Below are 16664 nucleotides of genomic sequence, written 5' to 3'. Positions count from 1 at the left end.
TGCATGAATTGAGTGCAGAATGTAAGAGAAAGTGGAAATCAGAAATGGGGAATTCATTGGGTTATAGGAGATATTGAGATCTCCGAATCAAAACATGTTTATCTCTTCCTCAACCAATGCGTTCATTGAATTTTGCTTGGCAATCTTATATGATTGGATCCCAATCCCTTGGCTCACCAATTCTCTCTAAAAACAAACAAATTCCCAATCCCTTGGTTTAAATGTTCATAAGAAGAGATGATGCTCGATCACTGATTATACCACACAGTTTCATGAACCACAATTTGGTAGGATTACATGTCACAATATCCATCCAAACCCCAATCCAATTCACTGTGAGAAGGCTTCTCTAGCATGAATCCTCCATTCCTTTCCCAAGGTTCCGAAGGATTCCAATTATGGGTAGTTTCTTTCCCAAGACAACTACCCAATGGAATTAGATCGAGAAGCTTTCTAACAAAATTCAAGAGAAAAGATTGAAGAAGAAGATAAACTATTATTGATTCATTGAATTACAATAGAGCTCCCTAACCCAATGAAAGGGGGTTTAGTGAGTCATAGCTCTGAATTCAATTACAAAGATATGAAAACTAGCCAAAAATGAGAAGGTAAAAGTCCTTTCTAACTTAAATTCTATCCTATTTATACACTTTCTATATTGAGCTTCTGTTGTGTTTCTTGGGCTTTGAGGCCTCTCCCTGCTTTCCTTTTGTCTTGGGTTTATGATCCATAATCTTGATGAGGCTGTTGATCCAAAATCTGTAACATTCATTGAGCCAACTTAGTGATAATCAAATAATGACACATGACTCAATAAATTGAAATTTCAGACTCATCAATCCTTCAGGCCCAATCCCATAAACCATGATATTCAATTGGGTTTCATACCAGAGTAAGTTTAAGTTAATGTTTGTGCTCAAATACTAACTTAAACCGCAATATTGTTGGCCCAGAAACCTTTTCCAAGAGTGGCGTTTAAGTTGCAGTTTAAGCTTAAACTGCAGCTTAAACGCCAGACACTTCCAGTGAAGCCTTTTGTAGAAGCACGTTTAAGCTTCAGTTTAAGGTTAAACTGAAGCTTAAACGTGGAAATGGAAGAAGGCAGCCCTGGAGAGTCATATAGTCGAACACGTTTAAGCTTCAGTTTAAGGTTAAACTGAGCTTAAACGTGGAGATAGGAAGGGCAGCCCTGGAGGTCGAACACGTTTAAGCTCCAGTTTAAGGTTAAACTGGAGCTTAAACGTGGAAGAGGAGAAAGCCATCCTGGAGGTCGAACACGTTTAAGCTCCAGTTTAAGGTTAAACTGGAGCTTAAACGTGGAAGAGGAGAAAGGTAGCCCTGGAGGTGTCGAACACGTTTAAGCTCCAGTTTAAGGTTAAACTGGAGCTTAAACGTGGAAATGGAGAAAGCAACCCTGGAGGAGAAACTTGGTCGAACACGTTTAAGCTCCAGTTTAAGGTCAAACTGGAGCTTAAACGTGGAAATGGCTCCCTGGTGCTTTTCCCCTTTCTGGCGTTTAACCTCCAGTTTAAGGTTAAACTGGAGGTTAAACGTGGAACTGCCCCCCTTGGTGCTCTTCTCACTTCTGGCGTTTAACCTCCAGTTTAAGGTCAAACTGGAGGTTAAACGTGGAAATGCTTCTTTGGTGAGACTTCCATTCTGGCGTTTAACCTCCAGTTTAAGGTTAAACTGGAGGTTAAACTTCAGTTTCAGCATTTCTTAGCCTTCATGATTCTGGCGTTTAAGCTCCAGTTTAGGCTTAAACTGGAACTTAAACTCCACATGTGATATTCAAGCTTCCTTTATTGATTTTGTTGCTTCCTTGCCTAGCCTCTTCTTCCCTGAAATCATCCAAACAATTGCATCAAAGTCTTGCAAAATTTCATGAGAAATCTTCCATTCATAGCATTCAAGTAATATAACTAAAACTCATGGAATTTGCATCAAAATCATACTGTTTGGATGGTTCATTGCTTTGTTATTCTTTTAACCATTCTTGGTTACTTTAAGCTCAAGAAAATGCATAAAACCACTAAAACTAACAGAAAAATACTAGTGAAACTAGCCTAAGATGCCTTGGCATCATGTGGCCACTCACCCACTTAATCTAGGCTTACAACCATTTTAATAGCTTAATTTTGAAGAGTAAGCCCATAGATTAAGTTTGGTGTGGCCACCACCAAAGATCACCTAGCAAGCCCACGTTTACCCAATTTGAAAGCACTTAATGTTTTGGGCAAGAGCATGAACGTGGTTTAATGTGTTCAGAGAAGGTTGGAATCAAAAGAAAATGAAAAGATTGGAGTTATTTCATCCTTATGAGCACATTAAATACACAATGATGGAACCAATTTATTAAGATGCTACAGGATTAAGTTTGGTGTCCCAAGAGACACCCATCAGTTGCAATCTGAATTACTTATGATAAGAAGGAAAGTGAAGGATTCTTTTGTCATTACTAATGGGTTTCAGTTTCAATTTCAGGAGAAAAGATGGGACCCACATCGTGAATAACTCACATAACAAGGAAGTCAAAGTGTACTTACACTTTGGAACTCAACACATGCAGAAGGCACAGTGAGATAAGAGTTGGCGCCTTTTCCCATGCTAGGCGCCACTCCCCAAGTGGGAAAACATTTAACCCTTTTCATTTCTCACCATTCAAATCACACCCCTCACACCTTATAAAAGCCTCACACTCCCAACTCTTCTCCCACTCTAAACCCTTGATCACACACGAAGAGAATCCATAGACCATTTTTCTCTCATTCTCTTTTTGTCTTCTACTACCTCTCTTCCCCTACTTCTTTTCCCTTTCTCTTGATTGGGACAATCAAGTCCTAAGTTTGGTGTTGGAGCAAAACCTTGTTTTGCTTGCCTCTCTTGCAACCTCCCCCAAATTTTTTTTACAACCTCAAACACACTCTCTCAACCTAATGGCACCACCAAAAAGCTCAGCCTCAAAGAAAAGAAAAACCAAGGAAGCAACCTCTAGATTATCAAGCTCTTTCAACAAATACAAGTTTCTCTCTGCATTCAACCATAATCAATTCTATGGTTGGGTGAGTGAGAGGGAGATCATTCCAGAAGTTGGGTTCCAATTAAGGAGGAACGAACATCCTGAAATCAATATTGAGATCAACAGTAGGGGCTGGTCACTCCTATGCAACCCACCAAGGAAGGTAGTAAAGAGCTTGGTGAGGGAGTTTTATGCTAAAGCTGTGCCTCAATCAGGACAACACTATAGCTACATTAGCTATGTGAGGGGGAAGTCCATTGACTATAGTCCCTCCAGCATAGAGAGGATGCTAATGGTGAAGAGGACAAGCTCCACCCGGAGCTTTGAAGAAAGAATGAAGCAATAAGACCCTGGATTTGATGAAATCCTGAATGAGATTTGCGTGCTAAATGTGCAATGGATCAAGGACAAGGATGGGATACCCAACTAATTGAAAAGAAGGGATCTGAGCCCTCAAGCTAGAGGGTGGCTGGAATTTGTAAGGAGGTCCCTAATCCCCACATCCAACACTTCAGAGGTGACCAAGGAGAGAGCTGTGCTCATATACAGCATCATGAATGGTAAGAATGTCAATGTGGGGGAGATGATTGCCAACAACATCAACAAGGTGCTGAAAAGTACTAGTGACAACACAAGGTTGGCATTTTCCAGTATCATACAAAGGTTATGTGATGAAGCTGGAGTTGAAAAGATCATTGATGAGGTGATGGTGAAGCAAGACAAACTCATAACTGCCAAGAAGATGGCCAAAGTGCTGGCTGTTCACCCACTTCACAGAAAACAAATAGCTCATGCTCATGAGCCACAACAACAACAACAACAACAAGAGGCAGAAGAGCAACCACACTTTCTAGCACTTCAACCACCACCACACTACCAATACCAACAATTTCCAGAGGGATTCAACTGGGAACAACTGCAAGGAGATGTACACCAAATGAAGGGAGACCTACACCACCTAAGAGAAGATGTCAATCAATTCAAGGAGACTCAGCAACAACAATGGAGCCAAGTCAACCAGAACATACAACAACTCCAAGGGAGTTAGGAGTATATGAGGAAGGAGCAACAAGAACAATTTGTTTGGGGAGAGGTGCGAAGTGTACTGGACAAAATAGTAGAGCAAGGCAAATGGCAACAGAGGAACTTGGCTGAATTTAGAAATCTCTATGATGCCAGAACCATATCCAGGAGGCAGTATGACATCAATACACAAGCGAAGCTGAATCACTTGTGTAATGCCGTGGCCGCTCTAAACCCAGGATACCCAACCTTCATGCAAGGAATGGAGGAGTTGAGTGCAAGACAAGAGGAAATTCTAGCCAAACATAAGGAGGATGAAAGGAATTACATGAGGAGGCTAGGATTCTGGAAACCCAAGGATGCCAAGGCACAAGAAGGTTCCTCCAAGCAAGATGAAGGTGGCTCCTCCCCTTCCAAGAAGAAGGACAAAGGAAAGGGGCCAATGAACTGAAGATGAAGATGCTCAAGGTTGTTGAGTCCCATGGTTGACACTCTCTAATTTCTGAAATCATGTTTAAGTTTTTGTTTGATTTACTTTTTGTCAAAATAAATAATCATGCTAGAATAGTTTATATTTTCTGCTTAGTTTTATTTCATGTTAGAAGTCTTTATGAGTCCTCTAGTTTACAAGAAAGAAAATGCCATGTATTTCAAGTCTTCGTCAACATAAACAAAGTAGAGTTTATTTCCATAAGAGTTACTGTGAGTTGTACAAAAACAGGAAGTAAGAGAAACCAAGGCCAAAGATAGATCATCCAACAAACTAAGGAATAAGAAACTAAGTGTAGAACCTTGAATGAACTAAAAAGAAAATAAGTCATGGAAAGCAACTAGTCTTAGAAGGTATAACAAAAAAAGGTTAAAGGGTCTTCCTTGAATATCCATAGAACCAAGAAGTAGTAAGCAATAAAGACCCAAGGCTCTGAGCATCAACTACTTGGATGGAAAAGAAACATTAAAAAGCTCAAAAAAATGAGAGTTAAGGATCCTAGTAGATGCTTGTGGTGAAGATGTGTCAAGAAGAGGCCTGGACAAGTAGATTCTTAGGGGTGTTTCAACACCCAGTACCCTAAAACCAACTGGTTTGGAAGTGCTAATTGAAATCTTAATTAAAGGGTTGTCTTGAGATAAAATACTTAGAGTCGTGGTCAAGAAAGCACAACTAAAGAGAAAGTGAAACAACTCTTACTACTTCAAGGTGACAATCAATAGAAAGCACCCCTGAAGCTTATACTTGAAAGAACCCTCAAGGATCTAAGAGTTTTTCATGACACTAAAACATTCATACATGTGTGAACACTTAATCCTATCCTTAGTTATGTTGCATTCATTCAAAGGCCAAGGTCTCAATTTATAAAAGGGCTACTCACATTGATTTGCTTGGGACAAGCAAAGCTTAAGTTTGGTGTTGTGATGACTTGCATCATTTATCCTTCTTTCTTTCATAAAGAGGACCATAAAAGAGCATAAATATCATTTGATCAGTACAATTCATGCATTATTTGATGGATATTATGGTACACTACTTTGAGATGAGTTGTGCTGAATTTTAGGTGAAAAGGCATAAAAAATGGGAAGAAAGCAACAAAGAAGCTGGGCGTGTGAAACTGGCGTGTCACTTGGAACAAACGCAACAAAAATGCACTGGCGTGGCACACCAGGAGCTCACGCCAGCACTAAATTCCAGAGGAGAATTCTCAAGCATTTATATGGGCGTGGCACGCCAGGAACTGGGTGTGGCACGCTAGTACAAAGTTCCAGAGAGCAACAATGGAGGACACAAAAGGGGCGTGGCACGCCATGTTGGGTGTGGCACGCCTAAGCCATCAGCCACTATGGGCGTGCCACTTGAGCCAAGGGGCGTGGCACACCAACTCATCACTCCAGGGGAACCTTCACTATAGCGTGCCACTTGGTATCGAAGGCGTGGCACGCCAACTCCAAAAAGTCACTTGGGCGTGCCACTTGAGGATCCAGGCGTGGCACGCCAAGCTTGAAGAGTCCACAAATGTATGGGCGTGCCACTTGAACAGCATGGCGTGGCACGCTAGTACAAAAATCCAGAGACGGGGCTGAAGGCAATTGAAGACTGGGCGTGCCACTTGAGCGACCAGGCGTGGCACGCCAATGAACAAAGAGGCCAAACCAAGGGCTGAGCATGCCACTTGATGTCGAAGGCATGGCACGCCAACCCAAGAATCTCACTATGGTGTGCCACTTGAAGGCTGAGGCGTGGCACGCCAGCTACTGGAACCAAGGCAAGATCATGGGCGTGGCACGCCAGCCTCTAGGTGTGGCACGCTGGTATAAGTTTCCAGAGAGGATGAAGGAGGCCAAATACATGGAGCGTGCCACTTGGTGTCAAAGGCGTGGCACGCCATCCACTATTCATCACTTGGGTGTGCCACTTGAATCTCAGGCGTGGCACGCTAGTGTCATTCAGAGAGCAAAGAACCATTGGGGCGTGCCACTTGAGTTCGTGGCGTGGCACGCCAAACAGAGGAATCACTTGTTCACAAAGGGGCATGGCACGCCAGACCCTGGGCGTGCCACGCTAGTTCAACTTTCCAGAGAAGCTTGGTCAAGCATGCAGCTAGGGCGTGGCACGCCATACCCTGGGTGTGCCACGCTAGTTCAAGTTTCCAGAAGCAAGAGAAGTAGAAAAAAAAGCTAGGGCGTGCCACTTGAGCTCGAAGGCATGGCACGCCAAGGTTGTTATGAAGATGAGTGTGCCACTTGAGGGACTGGGCGTGGCACGCCAAGTCAGAATTGAGGGAGCACGTGACACGCCATTGGAGCGCCAACCACATGCCAGCTGGGAAGTCACACTTATTGAGTTTCTTTTTCCTCTAAAATGTAATTTTCTTTTTTTCACTTTTGTAATTCTTTTATTTTTACTAGGAGTAGTATAAATACCCCCAAGGAGTACTGAGAAAGGGGTTAAGCAGTTAGAGATAGCAGTTTTAGATTCACTTTTACACTTCATCATCTTCTTTACTTTGAGTACTTTTCTTTGAGCTATGAGTAGCTAAATTCCCTCTCATTGAGAGAGGGAGCTCTGTTGTACTTGATGGATTGATGATAGTGAAATTCTTCTTCTCTTCATCTTCTCTTTGATTTGTTAGAAGGAATTTTGTTCTTCATGCTTAGTGTTCAATTATGTTAGGAAAGAGATTGAATGCAAAATGGGTTTCATGGGAACCTTGGGAAAGGAAACATGAAACCATGCTTGAAATCCCTTCTCACAATTGAGTAGGATCTGGGTTTTGGTGTTTGGATATGGTGACATATAATCCTCCCTCTACTTGGACCTATGATAATGTGTGGTATAATCAGGGACCAAGCATATCTCTCTTCATGAACAATTAGACCAAGGAATTGGCTATTGATCAAGATCTGAGAGATTGAGTCACCAAGGGATTGGGGCTCAATCAATCATGATTTCCAAGAGGTCAATGAGTTGCATGATTGAAGAGGATATAAGCTGAAGTTAATCCAAAGAGACAACATCTTCTAATCTCAATGAATTTTCCCATTCTTATCTACCACTTTCTTTATAGCTTATTTTTACATTCTGTAATTCCTCATTCCCATTTACATTCAAGTCATTTATGATTCTATACTTTACATTCTGTTATTTCTATTTCTACACTTTATTGTTTTCCTTTACATTTTAGTCATTTACATTTATGCCATTTATAATTATGCAAATCACAATCTATCTGTTTCACTTGACTAATTCATCAATTGATTAAAACTGCTCAAATTTGCCAATCTCTGTGGATACGATCCCACTCCACTGTGGGTTATTACTTGACGATAATTTTGGTGCGCTTGCCAAAAGAACAAATTCACCAATTTTTTGAATAGGGTGTGAATTGGATTCATCAGCTAGCCAATAAAAACCATGAAGCTTCATTGAGAAACCTGGAAAGACAAATAGGCCAATTGTCCAAACAGCCTGAAAGACCAACCAACACTCCCCCAAGTGATACCATTCCAAATCCCAAAGAGGAATGCAAAGCAATTTAACTGAGGAGTGGAAGAACATTAGAGGATGGCTGATGATTAGACTTTTGTGTGGTTTAGAATTTCATAAATGAAATCTCGTTGCAATGTAGTTTCTAAACCAACAATAATCCTTTCATACAAAAATTTGTTTGTCACAAGTACAAACACCTAAAATCTATAAACTGAAGTATTCAAACCTCGGGTCGTTCTCCCTAGGAATTGCAACAAAGTGTCTTATTATTGGTTATGAGGTATGTTTTTGGGGTTTTGGATAGGAAACATGAAAAGTAAATGGCAATGAAAATAAACTAACAACTAAAAAAGTCTTGGCAAGATATGAGAACTAGAAGTCCTATCCTAGTTATCCTCCTCAATTGTGACCACAATTGTCCATTGCTACCACTTAGTTAACCTCTAATCATGGAGGAAAGCCAAGTGGATGAATCAACTTAATTTCACAAGTCCTAGCCAACTCCCAAGGGAAATACTAGCTTTAGTGGTATCCAAATCAATTAGCAACTTCTAATTATCAATCTACAAAGGAATTAGATAACTCAAGCGTCACTAATTACTCTACCAAAGCCAAGAGGAGCAAAATCTACACTAAAATCCAACCAAGCATTTTATCAAACACTTGGAAGGCATAAAAGGAAAGCAAAGTAAATTGATAACAACAATGAAATCTAACAATTACTTATTGCAAGGAATTAATAACAACAATCAAAAGAAACACAATTATTATTAATTACCTCAAATTGAATTGGAAGAAAATAGAAGGAACAAGAGTAGATCTACAATAAAGCATAGAAACAATATAAAGGAAATTACAACAAAAGAATAGAGGAATCATAAATGGAACAACAAAGTAATGAGAAGAAGAAGAGGAAAGCATGAATTGGAACCTAGATCTAGATTATTGAACTAAACCTAATCCTAATCCTAATTCTAGAGAGAAGTTAGAGCTTCTCTCTCTAAAACTTACCTAAACTAAACTAATGATCAAAAGTGTCTAAAGTATGTTGATTCACATCCTTGGCTTAAATAGCATCAGAAATGAGTTGGATTGGGCCCACAAGGCTTCAGAATTCACTGGCCACGTATTGCTTTAAGTGGATCATATGGCAGCAACGACGTGTGCGCATATAGTACGCGTACGCATCACCATACGTGTAGAAACTATGGCAAATCTTATATCATTTCGAAGCCTCGGATGTTAGATTTCCAACGCAACTGAAACCACATCATTTGGACCTTTGTAGCTCAAGTTATGACCGATGAAGTGCGAAGAGGTCGGCTTGACAGCTTTTGTGATTCCTTCATTTCTTCATGATTAAACAATTAAGGACCTAAAGAGCATGTTTTCACTCTTAAGCACAATTAAAGGAGAATTTACAAAATCATGCTACTTCATTGGATAAATGGGAGAAAGGTTGACAAAATCCTTTAAATTTAACACAAGATAAACCCTAAATGTGGGGTTTATCAACCTCCCCACACTTAAACCAAGCATGTCCTCATGCTTAAACTAAGAGAAAGCAAAGGGTATCAACATTTATTCAATGTGAACTAATCTAAATGCAACCTAAACTATATGCATCTATCTACATGAATGCAACTGAATGCAAAATGATTCTACCTACTTGGTTAAAAATAAATAAATCTCCAAGACATACATGCACAAGTAGGGCTAAGGTCCCATGACGACTCATGAATCCTACCAATTTAAATATCAAAATGAAGTTCAAGTAGACTTGCAAGAAGAATGCTTATGAAAGCCGAGAATCAAGGAATTGAGCATCGAACCCTCACCAGAAGTGTTTGCACTCTAGTCACTCAAGTGTGTAGGGTCGATTCTCTCAATTCTCCCCTAATCATGCTTTCTAAGATTTGTTTTTCTTCTAACAATCAACATATATTTCATGCATGCATACAAGTATCATGAGGTCTTTTCTTTAGGTTGTAATGGAGCTAGGGTCAAGGTAAGGATGCATATTTGGTCAAGTGAGCTTGAAATTTGAATCTTTGATAAGCTTAAACTTCCCACCTAACCTATGACATCCTATACAATTTCAAAGCTAACCTAACTACCCATTTTCTCACTTTTTCACATACTCATATATTCCTTTTCATTTCACAACACTTATGCATTGACCCTTATTGAGCTTTGCTTTGGGGCATTTTGTCCCCTTTTATTTCTTTCTTTTTCTTTGTTTCTGTTTTTTTTTTCTATTTTTTTCTTTTCTTTTCCATATTGTCTTTTTTTTTCTTTTCCTTTTCTTTTTTCTCATTTTTTTCTATATACAAGATCATCAATGCATAAGGTTTTACATTCATTACACATGAGCATGTACCCAATTCCCAATATTTACAACAAAAATACAAAACTACCTTTTTATTCACCCAATGTTCCAAGATTTCCCACACTTAAATGACACACACACACACTAGCCTAACCTAATCAAAGATCCAAATTAAGGACTTTTATTGTTTTTCGCTTCAAGGCTTGTAATGTGCTAAATTAAGAACAAAGTGGGTTAATCGTAGGCTCAAATTTGGCTAACAATGGAAGATAAAAGGAAGGCTATTTGGGTAAGTGAGTTATTTAAAATGATGGCCTCAATCATATAAATGCATGAATACACAAAATAATGGACATAAAGAATTAAGCAAATCAAAGATTACAATCATAGAAAGAGAATAATGCACACAAGAAGGAAAAATAAGTGGTTATAAGATGTAACCACACCATTAGGCTCAAATCTCACAAGCTTGTGTTCTTAGCTCAAAAACCATGTTCCAAAATAAATTTTTTCAAGCAAGTTTAACAAAAAGTTTTCAAATTGGTAGGTTGCCCTAAAAATAATTTCTAATCAAGTAGTCCTAATAGGAAAGAAGTGGTAAAAATATGTACAAATTCTAACTAACATGCAACCTATCATGTAATGCAACAACTATCTAACGAAGAAAATAAAAAAAATTGGCATTGAAAAGGAAATTGTTACCCATGGAGATCGGTCAGACGACCTCCCCACACTTGAAGATTGCACCGTCCTCGGTGCATGCAAAGAAGAGCAAAGTGGACGGGTTGCTACAATTGATGAGCTTCCTCAAAGAGTTGTGCGGATGACTTGTTTGTTGCCCCATTTAAAAGCATTTCCTTTTCATCCTTCTTGGTGTCCAACCTAAAAGGAAAGAAAAAGAAAGAAAATTAAGCCTACAACAAAGATATGAAAGCAAATAGAATATAGGCGGGGGCTAATGCCAAATAAGGGTATGGTTCTCGACTACATGGTAGCTACAACATGTGAGTGAGAAAACATTGTAAGCTAATGGCATATCAAGTAATACTTGATGCAAGAGTAAAGTTAAAGCATCAAGAGCATAGTGAGCATCAAGTTCAAATAAGAAAAAGTGGGTAATGAAAGACATGTAAGCTTACATCAATGCACAAAGGATACAAGGATCATCAAAGGTTAAGCATTGAATTAGAAATTTCATTGCCCATCAATATCAAACAAGTCTAGAAGCACCAAGATTAACCAAGAAATCCTCAACAATTGAGTAAAAAAATGCAACACCATTATTGAAAGAAGAGATTTAGAAAAAAAAATTGAAAACAGGCTATAGAAACAAAATTGAAATGTAAAGAATAGAAGTATACGAACGCGATAAACAAAAGAAAATGGAAGAGGAGAAAAAAAAACTCTTTTTTTTTACCGGCGCGGACGCGTCATGCACACTTACGTGCCGATGTGCATTTTGGCCGAAGGGCGCATACGCGCCAGGTGCGCGCATGCATGGGTGAGGTTGGGCCAAACGCTTAATGCTAGCCCAGAGCTGGCACAACTCTCAGGTCATTGGCCTGGGAACCACTTTAGCGAATCGGCGCGCACGCGGCATGTGCGCGGGCGTGCGCATATGCAAAATAAGGACATCGACGCGTAAGCGCGCAGTGCGCGCACGCGTACACGCAGTTGTGCAATTGGCCCAGCTATTGCGCGAGATTGGCCCAACTCTCTGGAAAAAGTATGGGCCGGAATATGCGTATGGACGCGCACGCGCACAGCGTGCGTACGCGTCCTTGACTCTTTTTTTTTCAAAAATACTATAAACAACTAAAAATCTCCCTAACACTACCTACAACTCAAGATCAACTAAAATGCAAAATTAACAAAAAATTTCAAGTGCAAACAAACATAACTTGCACTTTAAGCAACTAACAACCAAGATATTAAGACAAAACTACATGAAGAGGAAAAACTACTTACAATGGTAACTCAAATCACTTATTAATCAAATCTACAAGAGAATGGAAAGAGTTTACCATGGTGGGGTGTCTCCCACCTAGCACTTTTATTTATTGTCCTTAAGTTGGACTTATGGGGAGTTCCTCATCAAGGTGGCTTGTGCTTGAATTCATCTTGGAACTCCCACCAATGCTTGGTTCTCCATTGTGCCCCAAGATTTCTCATGGATTGAGCCAAGTCTTGATGGAGTTCTTCATAAGCTTGGGGCTCCCAAAGTTGATCCTCTTTGTGCGATCTGGGATCCCACACTTTGTTTTCACACCTGTCTTGAAGTTGATCATCATTATTAGTCCATCCGGGTGGTGAACAAGATGAATTCTCTATGAAGTACCCAACAATCCTCCTAGACCCATCTAATTGAGCACTATTCCAAACTTTGTATTCTACTCTTGAAGTATCAACCATAATGAGCCTTGATTTGCAACACCAACCACGAAACATCTTTCTTTTACGCTTCATCCCACAAAGCATCCTAAGTTGACCATCCGTTTCAAGCAAGCCATACTCAAGTAGGACAATAAAGCTAATAGAAATGAATTTCACCCACTCAAGTGAAGGAGTAGTGATGTGTGGAAAACGATCCAACACAAAACTCACCGGCAAGTGTACCGGGTCGCATCAAGTAATAATAACTCATATGAGTGAGGTCGATCCCACAGGGATTGAAGGATTGAGCAATTTTAGTTTAGTGGTTGATTTAGTCAAGCAAATCAAGTATTGGTTTGAGTGGTTTGTAATTGGCAGAAGCTAAATTGCATGAATTGTAAAGGGAGAGGGAAGAATTGCAGTAAATTAAAGAGAACAGGAAGTAAAAGTGATGAATCTTAAAGAACAAGTAATTTAAATTGCAGAAGTTTAGATTGCAAGAAATGTAAATGACTGAATCTTAAAGTGCAAGAAATGTGAATTGCTTGAATTATAAAAGGAATTGGGAGTTGGGATTGCAGAATTTAAACAAGAACAAGTGAATTGTAATAAACAAAAGAGTAAAAGATGAATTGAAGTAAAGTAAATCTTAAACAGAAAAGTAAAAATGATTGAAGAATTAAAAGAAAACAGAAAGTAAATGTAGCTTAATTGCAGAAATTAAAAGAGAGATTGAAGATCTCAGGAGTGGAGGAGACTAGAAAATAAGTCTAGATCTCAAATCCTTCCTTGATCCAACAAGAACAATTACAAAAGAAATTGGAAAAGTAAATTGCAGAAGAAAAGAGGAGGTGAAGGCAGTAAACAGAATTTGAAATGTATATCACAGTTCTTAGAATTATGCAGAAAGATTAAACAAGAGATCTCAAGGGGAGATTGAAATAGAATTTCTTCAATTCTCCACCCAAGATCCAAGACAAGAAGTAAAGAGTGCTCAAGCAAGAACAAGGAAGAAGAGAGATCAATTCTCCTTCCCAATTCCTAAACTCCCAAAGCTAGAAAATAAAATTGGAAATTACAAAGTAAGCAAAAAGATTCAAAAGTGAAAAGAAAGGTCCCTATCTAACTCAAACTAGCTTCTATATATACACTTCCTATTTTTGGATTTTAGAATTTAGAGTGGGCTTTTTAATTTTGTGAAGAATTGGATTTATTTCATTTTTGGACTCAAAATTGAGTCATGGTGCACTCCCAGGGCACGGCTCAGTTCAAATACCAAACTGAGCGCCCAATGTTGCTTTGTGTTGCCCAATTTGGTGCGCCAGCCCCTTGTCCGTGTTGCACTTCACTAGAGCTCAGTTGGAAAATTGAACTGAGCTCTATGTCTTGCCTTGGTGCGTCCTATTGTGCGTGTCCCAGCTTCCTTGGCTTGCAATTTTGTTGCGCATGACAAGCACCTTGGTGTGCTTCCTAGCGTGCCAATGTGTGGAGAGTGGGAGAAGATAGCGCTCAGTTAGGAAAACAAACTGAGCTTTCCCTTTGTAGTGCCTTGCTTTGGGCTTCATGCTTCCAAGTTCGATCCTTGGTGGAAGCAATTTAATGCTGATTTCCTTGGAAGAGTGGAGAGTAAGGAGTGCTTGTACAAGGAAGCTCCAGGGTCGAGTCTTGTTGAGTGAAATCTTGTACCCATTTTTATTTCAGGGAGTAGCGCTCCTTCCTTGCAAGTGAGAGGCTCCCACTTCGATCCCAGTGAATGTAATTTGTGGAGAAAATTTTCCTTATGCCTAACAATATAATGTAGCACTAAGTTAAGTAAAGCAACTGAGCGCCCTTGCCTCCTTGGAGCAGCCCCTTCTTGTCATCCCTCAGGTGCATGGTTCAAGTCTTGGTTTTGGCTAATTTTCCTTGCAAGCTAGGTAGCGTGAGGTTCTGTGTTCGAACCTTGGGGAAGGCTTTTGGCCAATTTTTCTTGTTTTCCTTGCAAGGAGCGTTCCTTCATTCCCTTGGGTCATGAGTTCGAGACTTGGTGACTTCATTCCTTGGAATTGTGCCTTGAATTTATTTTTGAAGAAGTCCGATAAAGCTCACTTAGTGAATTGAGCTTTATGTCCTTGCCTTGCTTTCTTTGATGCTCAGTTAACTAAGTGAACTGAGCTTTGTGCCTTGCTTCCTCCTTTTATTCCTTGTGAAGCTCGGTTCACTCTCCCAACTTAGCTTTCCTTCTTTCTCAATGATGCCACGCTTTTTCTTCTCCTTTGGCTACGCTTCTTGTTTCCTTTGGGCACGCTTTTCTTATTTTTTTTCTTTTTTCACCTACAAGTAATCAAAACAACCAATCAAAGTATCACCAAATTCACAAGGCTTAAGGTTCATTCATAATTCAATTAATTTTAGCTTAAACCTCATGATTTTGTGCCAATTAAAGGGTGGTTGATTGATTCAACAAAACCATGCAATTCCACTCCAAATCACTTACTTATAATGCAAGAAGGTGCATAAAACCTAATGAAACAAGTGAAAAATGCTTGAAAAGCTAGCATAAGATGACTTGTCATCACAACACCAAACTTAAACCTTGCTTGTCCCCAAGCAAGCACTAAACATAAGAGAAAATGAAATAAAACAGAGAAGTATGCATGTCCTTATTTAGCAGATAATTGAACTTGGTTCATGGGGTTTTATGCAGATCAATGGTGGCTCATTTATTACCTGTTGCTATATAAGAAATGTTTCTTCAAAGGTTTACTAAGGTTGCTGCTACAATGCTTTACTTTTGCTTGATCCTTTGCTAGCTTTTCCTTTCTTATTTTGCTTAGAGAGCTTATTACTCATTGAAGGCTTGGTGGCAAATGTTGCAGCAGCCTTTTGGCTTAATTTTGCTCAACATTTCTTCACCACAGACACATGGCTCACAATTTCTTCCTAGGAGCATTGATGCCCAACATCTCTTTGGATCACTAAATGTTTTGTAGCTAGGTTGCTCTTGATAGTGGACTTTTGGTTGGCAATCCCAAATCAGTTGATCTAAGTGGCCAAGTTTCAAAATACTCCTCAGAACCTACTTGTCCAAGCATATCCTAGTACAAAAACACCACAGGCATATGTCCTAGGGTCCAAACTATTGGTGTCTAGCCTTATTGTTTGTTTCTTTGCCAATTCTTGGCTTTTCTTTTTCTTTTTCTTTTTGTTTTACTTCATTTTCAAGGAAGTTTCATTAATAACAGACTTTATAGTAGCAAGCTTGTTCATACTTCAAAGAACATGTTATTATTTATGCAGCTTTTGTTATTTGAGCTAACCATTAAATCAAACAAGTACCTCCACCGAATGTCATTCTAATTTCTACAACATTGAACAATCACTTTTCTAAATCAAACATTTTTCTTCTATTTATGCAGAAAGGAACAAAACAAAATTCAAGCTAATGATGGATGACAAAAATAATATGCAGGCTAGCATTCTCAACAAACATCTCCACTTGCACTTAATTAAACACTTCAGCAAGACATACAGGAATTTCTAAATTGAAATACTTCAAAGCAACAAGGATTAAGTGTCAATACAACCTGTGGGGAATGTCGGTTTCAGATGAAAAGGAAATCTAATTTGTATCTGAATACCGTCTAGTAGCCACTTTTTTGGAAATTCTGTTTCGGATAATTGAACACCATTATAGGTGCATTTAATATACATTTCTCTATTCCAATCCCTAAAATCTTCTGACCATTCTGGAAATTGAAATAAAAGCATACGAACAATATTTTTAATTATTATCAACGAAGGCAATACAATATATTTTCTAAGAATCGATTGGGTTATTAATAACGAGCCTCTTATTACTTGAGCAACTATAAAACTATCCCAGGCCTCTCCTACTGCTATACGTCTTTTTTCCTCTTGTTCTTTTTTTGTTCTTTTGTCCTCCTCCTTACTTTCTT

This window comes from Arachis hypogaea, chromosome 19, assembly GCF_003086295.3.
Source record: "Arachis hypogaea cultivar Tifrunner chromosome 19, arahy.Tifrunner.gnm2.J5K5, whole genome shotgun sequence".
Classification (NCBI taxonomy): domain Eukaryota; kingdom Viridiplantae; phylum Streptophyta; class Magnoliopsida; order Fabales; family Fabaceae; genus Arachis; species Arachis hypogaea.
This window is presented reverse-complemented; position numbering follows the sequence as displayed.